At 59.5% G+C, this 13,300-nt stretch overlaps 1 protein-coding gene across 4 annotated transcripts in view; it reads right to left on the reverse strand.

The window, feature by feature from the left end:
- The window catches only part of ZMIZ1 (zinc finger MIZ-type containing 1), a 219,785-nt gene that overhangs the window by 133,057 nt on the left and 73,428 nt on the right, over window positions 1–13,300 (reverse strand). For 3 of the 4 annotated variants that reach the window (XM_054728695.1, XM_054728696.1, XM_054728693.1), the window contains exon 4: window positions 2,812–2,893. The exons of the other annotated variant lie outside the window; for it this stretch is intronic. The gene's annotated coding sequence lies outside the window, so the exon portion shown is untranslated. The remainder of the gene's footprint in view (window positions 1–2,811; window positions 2,894–13,300) is intronic. 4 annotated transcript variants of the gene reach the window in all.

The following is a 13,300-nucleotide window of genomic DNA, read 5'->3' on the forward strand; positions in this document are numbered from 1 at the left end:
TCCCTTGGTCCACCCCAGCCCACTCTGCGTGGTCAGTGGGGTGACAGGACCCCACTGGCCAGTCCGAATGTGAGGTCTGAGGCGCCAGGTTCTTGACAGGAGCTGCACAGGGGGTAGAGGTGGCTCTCACACAGGGGTGGGCACACTCACATATTCACACACATCCTCACACTCACTCATGATGCACACACACCCCTGCACACCCTCCTCTCCAGGGAAATGGGCACAAAGCATCTGAGTCCTGCACGGGCAACCCTGCTTCTCAGCTGCCTCCTCTAGCCTTAGGGAAGGGGCTCCCCTCGGCCAGTCCAGCCTCCCAGTGTCCATCCCAGAGAACCGCACGGGTCGCCCAGACTCAGGAATGCTCTGAGCCCTTCAAATCCGCTGCCCCAGTGCCCTGTGCAGCCCCGGCCTGTTTGCATACATTTTAATGACGAGGAACTCACCAACTACCCAGAAAGCAGCTTTCAAAAAAGTCCAGGCAGCTCAGACCCTTGGGAAGTTAAACTAGAGGATGTGAGGGAGACAGCATGGCTGCCACCTAGGGGCTTGAGCTGTTGGCCAGACAGTCCTTTCATCATTAGGTTGGAAAGTGACAGGGTTGGCCCATCACCTTGGCTGTCACTCCGAATTATAATAGATCTAGAGAAAAGATGTCCTCCATCCATCTTAGGATAGCTAACTAGGACCCAAGATAACCTTTCATTCAGTTAATAAAGCATAAATTGTGCCAGGCACTAGGATGTGGTAGTGAGCACGTATAATCATTTAACACTCTGTTCTAGTCTGACACCGGCCTCTCACCCATTTTACAGGTGGCAATGCTGAGTCCAGGAAAGGCAGCGACTTGCTCAAGTCACACAGGGAGCCGATGGTCCTGGGCAGAGCCTCTCGCGTGCTGCGGCAGGCAGACCACGTCCAGCCCCGGGAAGAAAGGGAGAAGCTGCCCACCTGCCATTCCTGTCCCAGCATTTCTGGGACACAGAGGTATTGATTACCACCTCGCCCTTTTCTTCTTCCACCACGGCTTTCTGTTTCTCCTTTTTTTTTTTTTTTTTAAAGAATACACTCCAAGCCGCTCCTATGATTAATTACCAGCTGCCTAATGCTCCACCACTGGCAATTTCTGGAAAGGGAATGAATTACCTTGAAAAACATCCGAAAAGAGAACCCACCGTGAAGGAGAATTTCAAAGGTTACCTCACAATTAGCAGTGGGTTCCCGCGGCCTTATTGAGCTGCCGGCAGGCCCTCGGGGAGGGCAGGCTGCCAGCCTTCGGGGCCACCCTCTGGCTCTGAGGTCAGCCGGGCTTGGAGGCCTGGGCAGAGGCGGCAAGGCAGGAACAGAGGTGGTTTTCTGAGCACCTACCGTGAGTCTGCCTCGTGGCTCTGCCCCCGCCTCTAAAGCATCATATGATGCTTAATTCTAAGGGACCACGGTTCAAATCCCCACTCCACCACTAGCTCCATGGGTTTCCTAACCACTTTGGGCCTCTGGCGAGGGAGGCACTAAACACACCTCAGGGGAACTGGGGAAAGAAACATACATTTAAGGCACAGAGTACCCGGGACACATACAATCTCACCAGCTATAACATTTAAAAATACACCAGGCTCCTAAGCCTCCTCACACCAGCCCTCTCAGCAGTGTTGGTATAATTTATCTTCATTTTCAGAACTGACTGTCCTAGAAGGAAAAGGACTAACCCAAGGTCACACAGCTGACAGCAGGAAGGAAGGCTGAGTACTGTGCCCTGGTGCCGGAGTGAAGCAAGGAGAATCCCCGGGGCTCGCGTGGCCCAGCCTCTCAGCACCTGGGAGCAGTGAGGCCCGAGGAGAGAAGCTGAGGGCAGCAGGGAGGCGAACTGGCATGGCCTCATGCCAGGGCGAAGACTCCGGCTCCCCACGCGGGGCCCCAGAACCTCAGGACAAAGGGCCCTGGCCCACGTGAGCATCTTTGTGAGGCTTCTCATCCCTGGGTCAGGAGCTACAGAGAGGGGTCACACAGGTCGCCCTCAAGCACAAGGCCAAGTGCGATCAACTCAAATGCCACTTGGTGATAAAGCACGCTGGTGTCCAGGCCCGAGGCCTGCAAGCTCTCTGAGGGGCCCAGACCCTCCTAGGCTGGAGAGCCAGTTTGTGTCCATCCTGGCATTTGTTGGTCCTCAGGGAGAAACTGAGGCACGTGGGAAGAAGCAAGGCCCCAGCATCCTTGAGGAACACGCTGGCATACCCTGAGCATTTACTGGTGGTAGGTGTGCCTGTTCCCCCCGCCCCCAGGGGTGGCAGGTGCTGCGATCCCCCATCCTTCTTTCATAGACAGGTAAACTGAGGCACAGAGAAACTGCACAACCTCATGGTGGACAAGTGGCAGAGCTGGGATTTGAGGCAGGCACTCCGTCCCCAGCACCCAGAGATGTGCGAGCGCTCATGTGCCCACCTCGGTGTATTTGGGGGAGAGGAGGGTGGGCAGCCACAGCACCCAGGCCAGTAACAGGCCTCCACTCACCCAGGCCTCTTCCTGCGTGAGGCCCACATGACACGGGGTGCAGAGTGGTACAGATGGCTGCTGTGCCAAGGCTGGGGACACCAAAGCTGCCCCTTCCCTGGGGCGCATCCCAACACCCCTGCCCTCGCAGCCTCTCTAGAGAGATTAGGCCTAAGAGGCCCCTGGGGGCCCTTTCAGGGTCTGGCAAGGTCTCAGCAGGGTGGCTGTACCCAATTCCACCTGTGGCCCCAGTGACAGGCTCAGGGTGCTGGGACACCACTGTCCCTTCCCCAAGCATCAGGCCAAGCCCAGCTGCACACCTACCTCAGCGACCCAAGAATCACCAGCGTCTCACGTTCTGGTCGGTCAGCAGTTCGCGGCGCCTCTGCCTCACTCCATCTCCATCCTGCTGCAACGAGAAGGCTGGTCAGCGGGTCCACGCCTGGCTCAGCGGGAACTGAGCACACTGCCACAGCCCAGCCGCCCACCCGCTGAAACGGCAAAACCGAATCATCCCACGCCACAGACGGGGCATCTGAAGGACCGAGAGGAAAAGGGGCCCCATGACCAAACAGGCCCCTGGCACCCATCTGTCAGCTGCCAGCTCTGAATTGTGAACATGCTCCTGACCTCCCTGCGTTTCAGTTTCCTCACCCGTCAAATGGGATCACGATACCTCAGACATCGTGATCCCGGGGATCTGAGAGGATCTAGGATCTATGGCGACACAGCACTTGGCATTCATTTCATTCATTCACTCAACAAATATTTAACACACCAGAGCTGTGAACAGGATAGTGGGACCTGCCCTCGTAAAATTCTGAGAATGAGCAAACACGTAATTAAAAGTGGTGTCTGCCGGAAAGAATGAGTCCAGGGGCTGTGCAGCATAGACCCAGGGTTCAGGGCCCCGCTCTGGGGAGGTGAAGTTGAAGGATGAGCCTGAGAGAGGCAGGCCAAGATGCATGGAGCAGCATTTCTCGCAGAGCGAACAGCACATGTGGAGACTCCAACATGGGGAAAGCCTGGCCCAGCGGACGACCTGAGAGTGGCTGGTGTGGTGGGTGCAGTCAGGGAGTGGGGGGAGCTGTCGAGAAGGTGGACAGGAGCACAGGAGGGTCTGAGAGCCGAGGGATATGACCCGAGTTCTGGTGTGAGAGGCTCTCCATGCTGCTGGGGAGGAAGGCCTTGGGAGGGACAGTAGGAAGCAGGGAAACCAGTGGGGCGGCTGCTCCAGGGGTCCAGGCCAGAGACAGGTGCTCAGAGCAGAAGGAGCAGAAGACAGAAGTGGACCTGCCGGTGCTGAGTGTGGGGTGTGACAGAGGGAGGAAAGAGGCGCGGACACCCCCTTCACATCAGTGGCTTGGGCTTGGAGGAAGCAGTGGGCTGAAAGGACATGATCATCTGTTATGCGGGCCCAGTTGGCCCCTCTTCTCAATGTGCCACCAGTACTCCCGCCCCTCACTGCCCCCCAGCACTCCAGGAGAGGACCCCCCCGGCCTGCTGTGGTGGGAGCTGCAGAGTCCGTTTGAGTCCCAGCTGTGCAGGCGCCCTGCGGGTGGCTCCTGCAGTCACCATGTTCCCTACACCTGCACGCAGGGCTGAGTGCAGCCCAGGATGGGGCCCGTGGCCAACAGTGGGAGAGGGAGTGCACACCCATGCTAAACGTGGGCTCCCACCTGTGCCAGGGGGCGAGAGGCCTCAGACCCCGGCCACACCTCACTGTGCAGCAGGCAGGGCTCCCAGGGAGAGAAGTGGATGCCCCCCTATAAGAGGCACCGCACAGCCTGGTGTTGGAGGTGTGGGCTCAGTAATGAGAACGACCTGGTTCAAGTCCTGGGTTCATCCTCTTAGGAAGTGGGTGGCTTTGGGCAAGTTCCTTAAACCTCTCTGTGCCTCAGCTTCCTCGTCTGTGCAAAGGGTGCGGGGATGATAGGAGATCTCCCTCGGAGCTGTACAGACTGTATTAGGCTCACAACTGTGGACACGCAGGCAGCTGTCCAGGCACGTCAGCTGAAGCATGAGTTACGGTACCCGGCAGTGGCTGGCTCGGGGCTCCATGGTGCGCTGGGTCTGAGCCCCAAGCCCTCAGAGCTGCCATCCGCACCCCAGCACGGAAGGAGGTCTCTGTGTCCTAACGCTTGGGCTCTAGCAGCCCCATACTCTGCACCATGGGAACACAAATGGCCCTTGGGTTCACTGACTCCTGCTCCCCATTTCACAGAGGAGAAAACTGAGGCCTGGAGAGGGGCAGCGACTGCCCCCATCCCGCTGTCATGAAGCAAGTCAGTGGCTGGGGCAGAAGTGGAATCAGCACCCAGCTCGGGCCTTTCCCAAAGGCGAGCTGGCCCGCGGACCCGCTGACAAAGAGGAAATCATTATTTTGGCAGCTGAGACAGAAGCCCGAGCCGGAAAGTGCTCGCTCACTTCGTGGGCATCATCCAGGCCTCAGGGAATGATGCCGGCCGTCCTGCCTCCGAGGTGACCCGGCTCACGGTGCACACGTGCACCTCGCTGTCCCCAGCGCCAGTTCTTTGGTGTGGGCTTGGGCAAAGGGACAAACAGACCTGGCCAAGGTCACATAGTGAGGGCACCACACAGGGGACCAGGATAAGAGCTCGGGCGCTGCTCGGGGACTGACCCCCTTCCTCGCGGGCCTGCATTGGCCCCCAACCTGGGGAGATAGAGGAGTGGGACGCTCGCCTTGGCTGAGCTGTATAGTGGGCTCTGCCTGGGATGCTTCTCTGACCATTGGTGAAAAGCTGTGAGGCAGAAACCGAGCTAGCATCCCCCAGTGACACTCGGGCCCCGAGAGGTCCCCTAACTTCCTAAGGTCACACATAGGTAACCAGGAGCTAGAAAGTGGTAAGAGCAGAGCTATGACACGGGCAGTTGGTCTGTCCCTGTTCATACTCTGCCCACTACCAGGCGACCAGCAGGGAGCCCACAACGGTCCTGCTCAGAACCAGGGCCGGGCACGCAGGCTTTCCTGCCACCCCCTCCCACTGGATGCCAGTCAGGCGGGGGCTCAGGCTATGAACAGTGGCAATATCATCCATCCTCATGCTTGGTGACCTCAGGTGTGGCTCACACCTGGTGTGGGCTTGGCCATCTGGTGAGACCAAGGAGAGACAGTGGGACGAACCGGTGTCCTGCTCACAGCCTGACTGACCACAGGCATAAACATGTGGGTCCCCTGCAGGGGGGTGTTCTCTGCTCGAAAAGCACTGGAGCCATGGAGTGGGTGTAGCTTGAGCCTCAGGGCCTAGCGGGGGTGGGGCCCAACCGGGCTCCCTTTGAGATGGTGGGCCCCACTCCTCCCTCCCCCCCTGCCCAGAGGGCTCTTGTGGGCTCCTCACTCTGGGGGTGGGTGGAGGGGTGAGGCCCCAGTGACTGTGAGGGCAGGAAGGGGCAGCGTGCAGACCGCAGACTGAACCGTGCTCTCACTCCCTCATGCCAGGAGCTCCCAGGGCAGGGCAAGGCAGTAACAGTGCCCACCCTGCCGAGTAAGATGGGGCCTGGAACACGGCAGAGGCCACTTGGATTGGAGACTGTCCCAGGACCCAGATGCGTTCTCCCAACCACACCCACCTTTCCATCCCCTCCGGCTCCTGGGATCCCCTGGGAAGAGCAGGGTGTGGGCTTAGGGGAGGCACCAAGCCAGGCTGGCTGTGGCTGTGGCTGTGGCTGTGGCTGTGGCTGGCCCAGAGCGATGCAGGCTGGTCCCGGATCCCTGCAGGACAGAGGTGCCTGTGCCTCAGGGTGTCCAGGACGTGGGGCACCATGAAGGCCCGTGCTTGTGGCTCTAGCCTGCAGCTAAGTGTCCAGTTTTTCTCTACAGCTGCCACGGGGTGGGAGCCCACATTCTGGGCTGGAGCCCTGGCCCTGTCTGCAGTGGGGAGGTCAAGGGAAAAGGTGGGTAGAGCTGGGTCTGATTCCCTGGTTGCCCTTTATTTCTCGGTGACCTTGAGCAAGTTTTGGGCATTTCTGAGCCTCCATCTTGGCTCTAAACAAGGATTAATTGCTCCTCCAGCTACTCACCCACCAAGAGAGGCTCCAGGCTGCCCTGTAGGTAACTGGGGGAGGGGGTGGGACTGCCCCAGTGTGGTCTGTACGGCAGGGGGTACACTGATGGCATGTCAGTCAGAGTTCAGGGCTCCTGTCACCTGCTGCTAAGTGACACATATGTGCCCCTCGTGTCCTGGTGGCTGTGAGAGCTTAATGAGACATTGGGTGAGTAGATATGGGTGCCAAGGAGTAAGGGACAGGTCAACGAATGGTGACTGTTAAAGTTAGGGTGAGGGATCACTGCTCAAGGTCTTAAGTGGCCATCTGTGGGCCAGAAACCTGGTCAGGTGAGCACCCAAACCAGCCCTACCCTGCTGCTCCAGTGGCTGACCTGACCCGAACCAGCTCTGGCCACTCGGACCTGCCTCGCCTCGCTGGACCACAGCTGTCTCTATGCCCATTTTACAGATGGCCAAGCAGCGGCTGGTCAGGGGTCAAACAGCCAGGGGCTCTGCCTCTGGCCCCGCACAGGAAGGGTGGCCTCTGACCCAGCTCCCAGGCTCTCTGGGGGGACACGGGCTCCCGCACCTGAGACCCACCGGGAGGCCTCCCCTTGCGTGACCCTGGAGCAGGCCCTGTCCTTCCCTGGCGGCCAGTGCTGGCTCCAGGAGCAAGGCAAATATTTACCCCGATGGTTATCCAGACGTGCCGGCCGCCCCGCCTCCTGCATTCCTGGAATACATGTTCCCTGACCTCACCATGTTAGGGGGCTGGGGGAGGCATCCAGACAGCCGTGGGTCAGCGCCAGGCCGCGGAGCGCCCTGGGCCTGGTGGGAGCCAGTGTGGTGTGGTGGGGAAGGGGCTACATAAATGCCACCTCTGGGCCTCCTTTAGGCAGCTCCTCACACCTGCTTCTCTCTCTCTCTCTCTCTCTCTCTCTCTCTCTCTCTCTCTCTCTCTCTCGCTCTCTCTCACAAACACACACGCGCACACACACATGCCCGTGCCCATGGAGGGAGCCACGCAGCCCGCACACACACGGCAACTCTCCCGCTTGCCAGGGCTCTTCCTCCTCAGCCCCAGCAGCTCTCGTGGCCTCACTCCACCTCAGCACAGCCCTGTCATCGGGGAGCTGTAGTGTCCACTTCACTGATGAAGAAACTGCCCAGCAAAGGCCAGAGGTCACGGAGCTGCAAGTGGGAGGACATGCGCTGCCTCACCCCAGACTTTCCACAGCGGGGTGGCCCCATCAGAACCCTGCCCATCCTTCCGTGCCCAAAGCACCACGTCCCCCAGGCTGCCTTCCCGATAGGCCCCATCCCAAGTGCCTTTTCCCTTTTCTGAACTCCCAGAGTGTTTGATGGGTTCCTTTCGCTCTCCTTGCATAATCAAAATTGGGGGCCTGGTCACCTCTCCTGCTGGGAGAGCCTGTCATACCCGCTGCAGGCATAGCAAAGCGGGGCTCGGGCCTCGGGTGGCCCCGAGTGCTCGGGAAGGGCTGAAACCCCAAGTCTTTCCACGAAAGAACAGGAGTGGCTGCAGGCAGCCTTGGGAGCAGGTAAGAAAGCCCCAGTGAGCTGGCTGTTTGGGGTGGAGGGGCCTCCTGGGCAGGGCTGCCTGAGAACCAGGGGGTGCCCTTGGTCAATCCTCCTGTCTGTCTTCACTTCCTCTGAGATGATTTCGAGCTGCCCTGACAGTCAGCCCACTCCCAGGCCCGAGGACGCCCAGCGTGCCGGGCCCTTGCTAGCCGCCCCTGGGCTTCCCACCTGCCTCGCTCCTCTGCGCTCTTAGGAGAGGCAGACCAGCAGGGTCCCGCCAACCTGCTGCGGACGCATGGAACGCCAGTCTGTGCTGGGCCCTCAGGGACACCTCCAGGTGGAAAAAGCTTCAGTGGACAGAGGCCAGTGCAAACGAGGGCCACACCCTGGCACCAGGGGGGACCCAGAGAGCGAGTGCTGGGGAAGGGTAGTGGCTCTTAGAACTGTCCGCTCACCCACCTAACACCTCTGAGACTTGGTTTCCTTATTTTGAAAACAGGGGGTATAAACCAACTCCTAGGGGGTTGTTTATTTATTTGTTCATTCCATCGATACATCCATCCATCAACCCATCCATGCATCCATTTCCTTCTTACAACAACTAATGACAGTGCCTACTAGCTGCCAGAAGAGGAAAAGGAGGAGGAGAAGAAAGAAATTGGGGATGGCTGGGTGTGGAGAATGAAGGCAGGGCCAAAAGCCAGCCGGTACACTTGCCCAGCCTGTGTGCTTCCCACGGGTGTTGGTGCGTTGTCTAAGGCAAAGTGGGTGAGACCCCAAAGAAGGGCAATTCTAGGACAAAGTGCTAGAAGGCGTGCCTGATTCAGCCTGACAGCAAAACGGGGGGTCAGGGGCATCATCCCCTTGGGCAGAGTCTCTCACGCAGGAGGGCACCCCTCCGAGGCAAAGGCCCAGAGGCCTGGCAGGAGAAAGGCTCTGGGCTGAAGAATTATAGGTGGCACCAGTAAGGTGGCAACAGGGAACACTGCATTCACAGGGCAGGGACACCAGCTTCCCTGGGCACAGGCAGACACATCCCCGGGGTCCCGCCAGGGCTTCACCCCTGCCCAATCCTAATCTAATGTGTCTTCAAGGCCACGTTGGAGTGGCACCTGCTCCAGAGACCCTGTTGGGCCCGCAAGTCCTCATTTGCTCAGTGGGCATTGCCCAGGCCCAAGGAGTGATGTCCACCCAGCCTGTCTCTCCAGTGCTCCGGCTCATGATGCACACTCGCGTGCCTTGCCCCCACTCGCCCCTTGGTATTGGGCCTGTACCAAGGGGCAAATGACACCAGAGAGAGGAAGGATCCTACCCAAGCTCACAGAGCAATCAGGCCCCAGTCAGGGACTGGCTCTCCTTTGCTGCAAATCTGCATCACGTTCTCACCCAGAAGCCTCCTGACTGGTCTAGTCCACACCTCCTACCAACCAGAAGCCCTGAGCTCTGGCTTGTCGGCCACTCATACTAGAGGAAGAGGAAAGGGTCTCTTCTATCCTCAAGTCATCAAATGGACAATTTCTTCTCTAATCAAGGGCGAGGACTCCACACAGATTGATGGTGCAGAGTGTGGCTTTAGGGTTCTTATATACCGGAGTTGGAGTTCAGCTCTGTCACTTACTGAGGTGTGTAATGTTGGGCAATAAACTTAGCCTCTCTGGGCCTCAGTTTCCTCATCTGTAAAATGGGATAACAAGAATCACTACACTCACAGAATTGTAAGGACTTAACATTATTCCCATACTGCAACTTGCACAGGATGCTCAATAAAGAAGGACTGTCATTATCCCTGGCTTAGGCTGGCTGCCAAGTGCAGACTTGGGGTTGACCCGTGTGGAGACACTGGACCCCTTATCACAGATAGGGAGAAAGGCCCAGGACTCTGGAGCCAACTCAGGAGCAGCCCCAGGGGATCTGCTTCCGGGAGACGGGCTTCACGAGGGTCACCTGCTCCCACAGAAAGGCCGGGGCACTGAGCACCCTCCAGGTGCAAGCTCTGTGCTCCCTTCCACACCCTCCATCTCATCGGGTCCCATGGGTGGGCAGAGCCTCCCCCTTGTCCAGGGTCAGGGTCTTGCCTAGAGGGGCACCTAGCTGGAGTTGGCCAAACCTGTGCCCTTTGGCACCCACCTGGGCATCTGCCACTCCCAATGACAATGGTCAAAACCGAATTTTCTGTCAGCAGCCCCGTTAGGAGCTCTGTTCCTCACCTCTGTCCACTCTGCTTGTGGTGGCCTGGCACCTGGCACCTGGTCCTGCACTGCCCATGTGAAGGCTGCCCTGGAGAAACACCCCTGGGTCGCCCCAATTCCCAATTCCCAACCCCCTGCAGCTTTAACGGGGCCTGGCAGAGGCTGTCCGCAAAGTCCTTGGAGGGCCCGAGTCCAAGCTGCCACCTTACAGAGGGGACATGAGTCTGCGGAAGGACAGCCTGGTGCTGGAGGCTGGACTGCCCCTCCAGGTCTGTTTCCTCAGCTGGGGCTACACTGGCTGGAGGATTAGCTGAGCTGACGTCACACCCATGACTGGCACAGGGCTGGGCAGCACCCTCATCGTGTCGTCAGCTCGTGGGGCAGCCTGGACCCAGGCCCTGTGCTCCCTCCACTCGAGGAGGCAGGTGGGACCATCGAGAGGCTGAAGGGCACAGGCCCACGCAAACCGCCTATCACCAAGTGTCCCAATGACCCCATTCCCGGGCCAGGGCCAGTCCCCTGGCGGTCACCCTCTCCAAACAGGCATCCCTCTGGGATTCTGGCCACACGTGGGCCAGGCCAGTCTGCAGTGATGGCCAAGGGCCAGGTTTACAAACGCTGGACAAAGGAAGGTCTGTTCTTGCTAGCGGGAAGTGGTGGGTCTGAGCACAGCACTAATGCCACCCAGGCCCGAACAAAATCCTGGTTCTGCCACTTGCAGGCCATATGGCCTTAGCCAAGTTCCCGAGCCTCCCCTACCTCAGTTTACTCAATGGTGCAGTGGGGAGGGAGAAGGTCTAACTGGGGCAAGTGCGGGGCCAACCCCTGGCCCGGGAGGAACCAGGCCACGGGAGCTCTTCCTGTTTGTAGGAAAGCCAGCTCTCCCCCGAGGGGCAGCCCAGTGCTGGCTACAGAGAAACCGGTGGGAAGGCCGGGGATTGTGGGGAGTGTTAATCCTCACACTGCACTTTGCCACCTGTCCAAGGTGCTCCACACGTATAGTCACCCAGGGAAGCTCAACTAGCCCCACTGGATCCTGCACACACGGAGGAAGGTTCCAGTCCGGCCTGAGCCCTCACCCTCCCTGACCAGGGCGAGAGCTCCCTCCCCCCTGAAGCCTCCCTCACTCTGTCTGCAGAGTGGGAGGAATAATGCCTGCTTAATCCCTGGGCTGCTGAAAGGACTCTAGGAGACGGAGGACATGGCCCGCCCCGGCGACGGGCTTCGAGGAGGTTCCCTGTTCTGTTCCACACACGGCCGGCCTTGGCTACGCTTACCTTCCCAGGCGCCCCAGGGCCCAGCCCCGTCAAAGCACCACACACCCAGAGCCCGTCCCAGGGCTCCCACCAGGAGGCACGAGGGACCCCCAGGTGCTTCCCAGCCAAGGCCTGCAGGACCAGCAGAGGGTGCCCCTTTCTTCTCCCTTCTCTCAGAAAGAGGGGCTCCCTCAGCCCAGCAACTCAGTGAGATTATCGGGGGATCTCCCCACACACCTGTCCATCACTCCTGGGGACTGGCAGCCTGTTTGCTAGGGCTGGGCCCCTGATGGGCTAAGAGGAGGGGCCAAGGCCAGCGCCATGATGGACTTCTGCCTGTTGCCCACAGCACCCAGCACAGGGCTTGCAGGAATGAGCCCCCAGAACGTTTGCTGGATGAACGAATGAGCGGTGGTGGGAGGTGTGGTGGGAAACAGATGCAGATCAGAGCACACAGAGGTTAGCACTTGCGTGGTGCTGACCACGTCCGTACCAGGTCCGGCCCTACAGACACTATTTATATAGCAAACCCACTCGGTCTCCGCAGCAGTTCTATAAAGCAATGTCATCCCCATTTCACAGAGGCTCGGAGACGGACGTCGCCTGCGCAGTGTTAGAAAGTGGCAGAGCTGATTGAGTGCCGGCCCTGGGCTCCAGGATCCACACGCTGTCCCGCGTGTCCTGGAGAGCAGACCTTCCGAGGCTGCAGACAGAGGTTTCCCCCAGGGCTGCAGGCCCCGCCCCCAGGGTCTGATTTAATTGGTGTGGGTGGGCTGTCTTTCTAAGCTGCTCTGGCTCCCCCATGGGCAGGGGCTGAGAACCCCTGGCCAGCCCCACCCTTACTCCGCAATGGGGAAACTGGTTCGGAGAGGGAGGGGACACGCCCCAGGTCTCCCCGCACATTGGGGAGGGGGAGCCTGTGATCTGAAGTCCAGCCCCCTGACTTCTCCATCGTGGGCTTTCAGCTCATAGCAACAGTGCACCATCCCTGCAGCCAGCCGCCCACGGTGCAGGTGTGGGCGGGAGAGCGGAGGCAGACAGGCGCAGGGAAGCTAGAACAGTGAGCAGCCAGATGACACACAGGCCCAGCCATTCCTGACTCACGGCCACCCATCCTGTGACTCCACCCACCGCCAGTGTCCCCACCCTGGCTTCTACCCCACAGCCCACTGCAGCCACCAGTCACCTCCCATTTCGGACCAGAAAGCCACAGAGGGAGGAAGAAGCAGTGGGGCCCCACCCAGAGCTGGGTGGGAAACCCAGACTACCCCGAGCTGGGGGCGGGGAGGACAACGCTGGGACACGCAGAGGAAGCGGCACTGGTGCTGACCCCTGCCCCGCCCTGCAGTACCGCATTCTCCCAGCCTGCGCTAGCCCCCGCCCTGTGCACCTCGGGTCTACAGGAGGGAAACTGAGGCCTGCCGAGCCCAGCTGGCACCGACGCCCACCTGGGCCGACTTCCGTAGCCACGTGATTCCCCACACCTGGATGAGCATGCCAGGCTTTCCCACCGCCAGTTCCTCTCCCTGAGAATGCATTCGCCCTCCGTCCGAGAACCTTCCATGGCTCCCACTGTCTACAAGGGTCAGCTCTAACTCTTCAGCCTCATATTCAAGGCCCTATAACCTTCCCCTACACGTCTGTGTCTCGACCTCTGTACCCGAGGCCTGGAATGCCCTGGCCCGTGTGGACTCTCACCCTGGGAAAGAAATTAACACCCACCAGGGCCACAGGGGTCCAGACCCTGCTCCCAGGTCTCCAGGACTCCTCACAGATCCTCCTGACACTGGCTCTGAAAGGCAGATGCAGACTGCGGCTGAGC

The sequence above is a fragment of the Eptesicus fuscus genome, chromosome 17 (genome assembly GCF_027574615.1).
Source record: "Eptesicus fuscus isolate TK198812 chromosome 17, DD_ASM_mEF_20220401, whole genome shotgun sequence".
In the NCBI taxonomy this organism is placed as follows: Eukaryota; Metazoa; Chordata; class Mammalia; order Chiroptera; family Vespertilionidae; genus Eptesicus; species Eptesicus fuscus.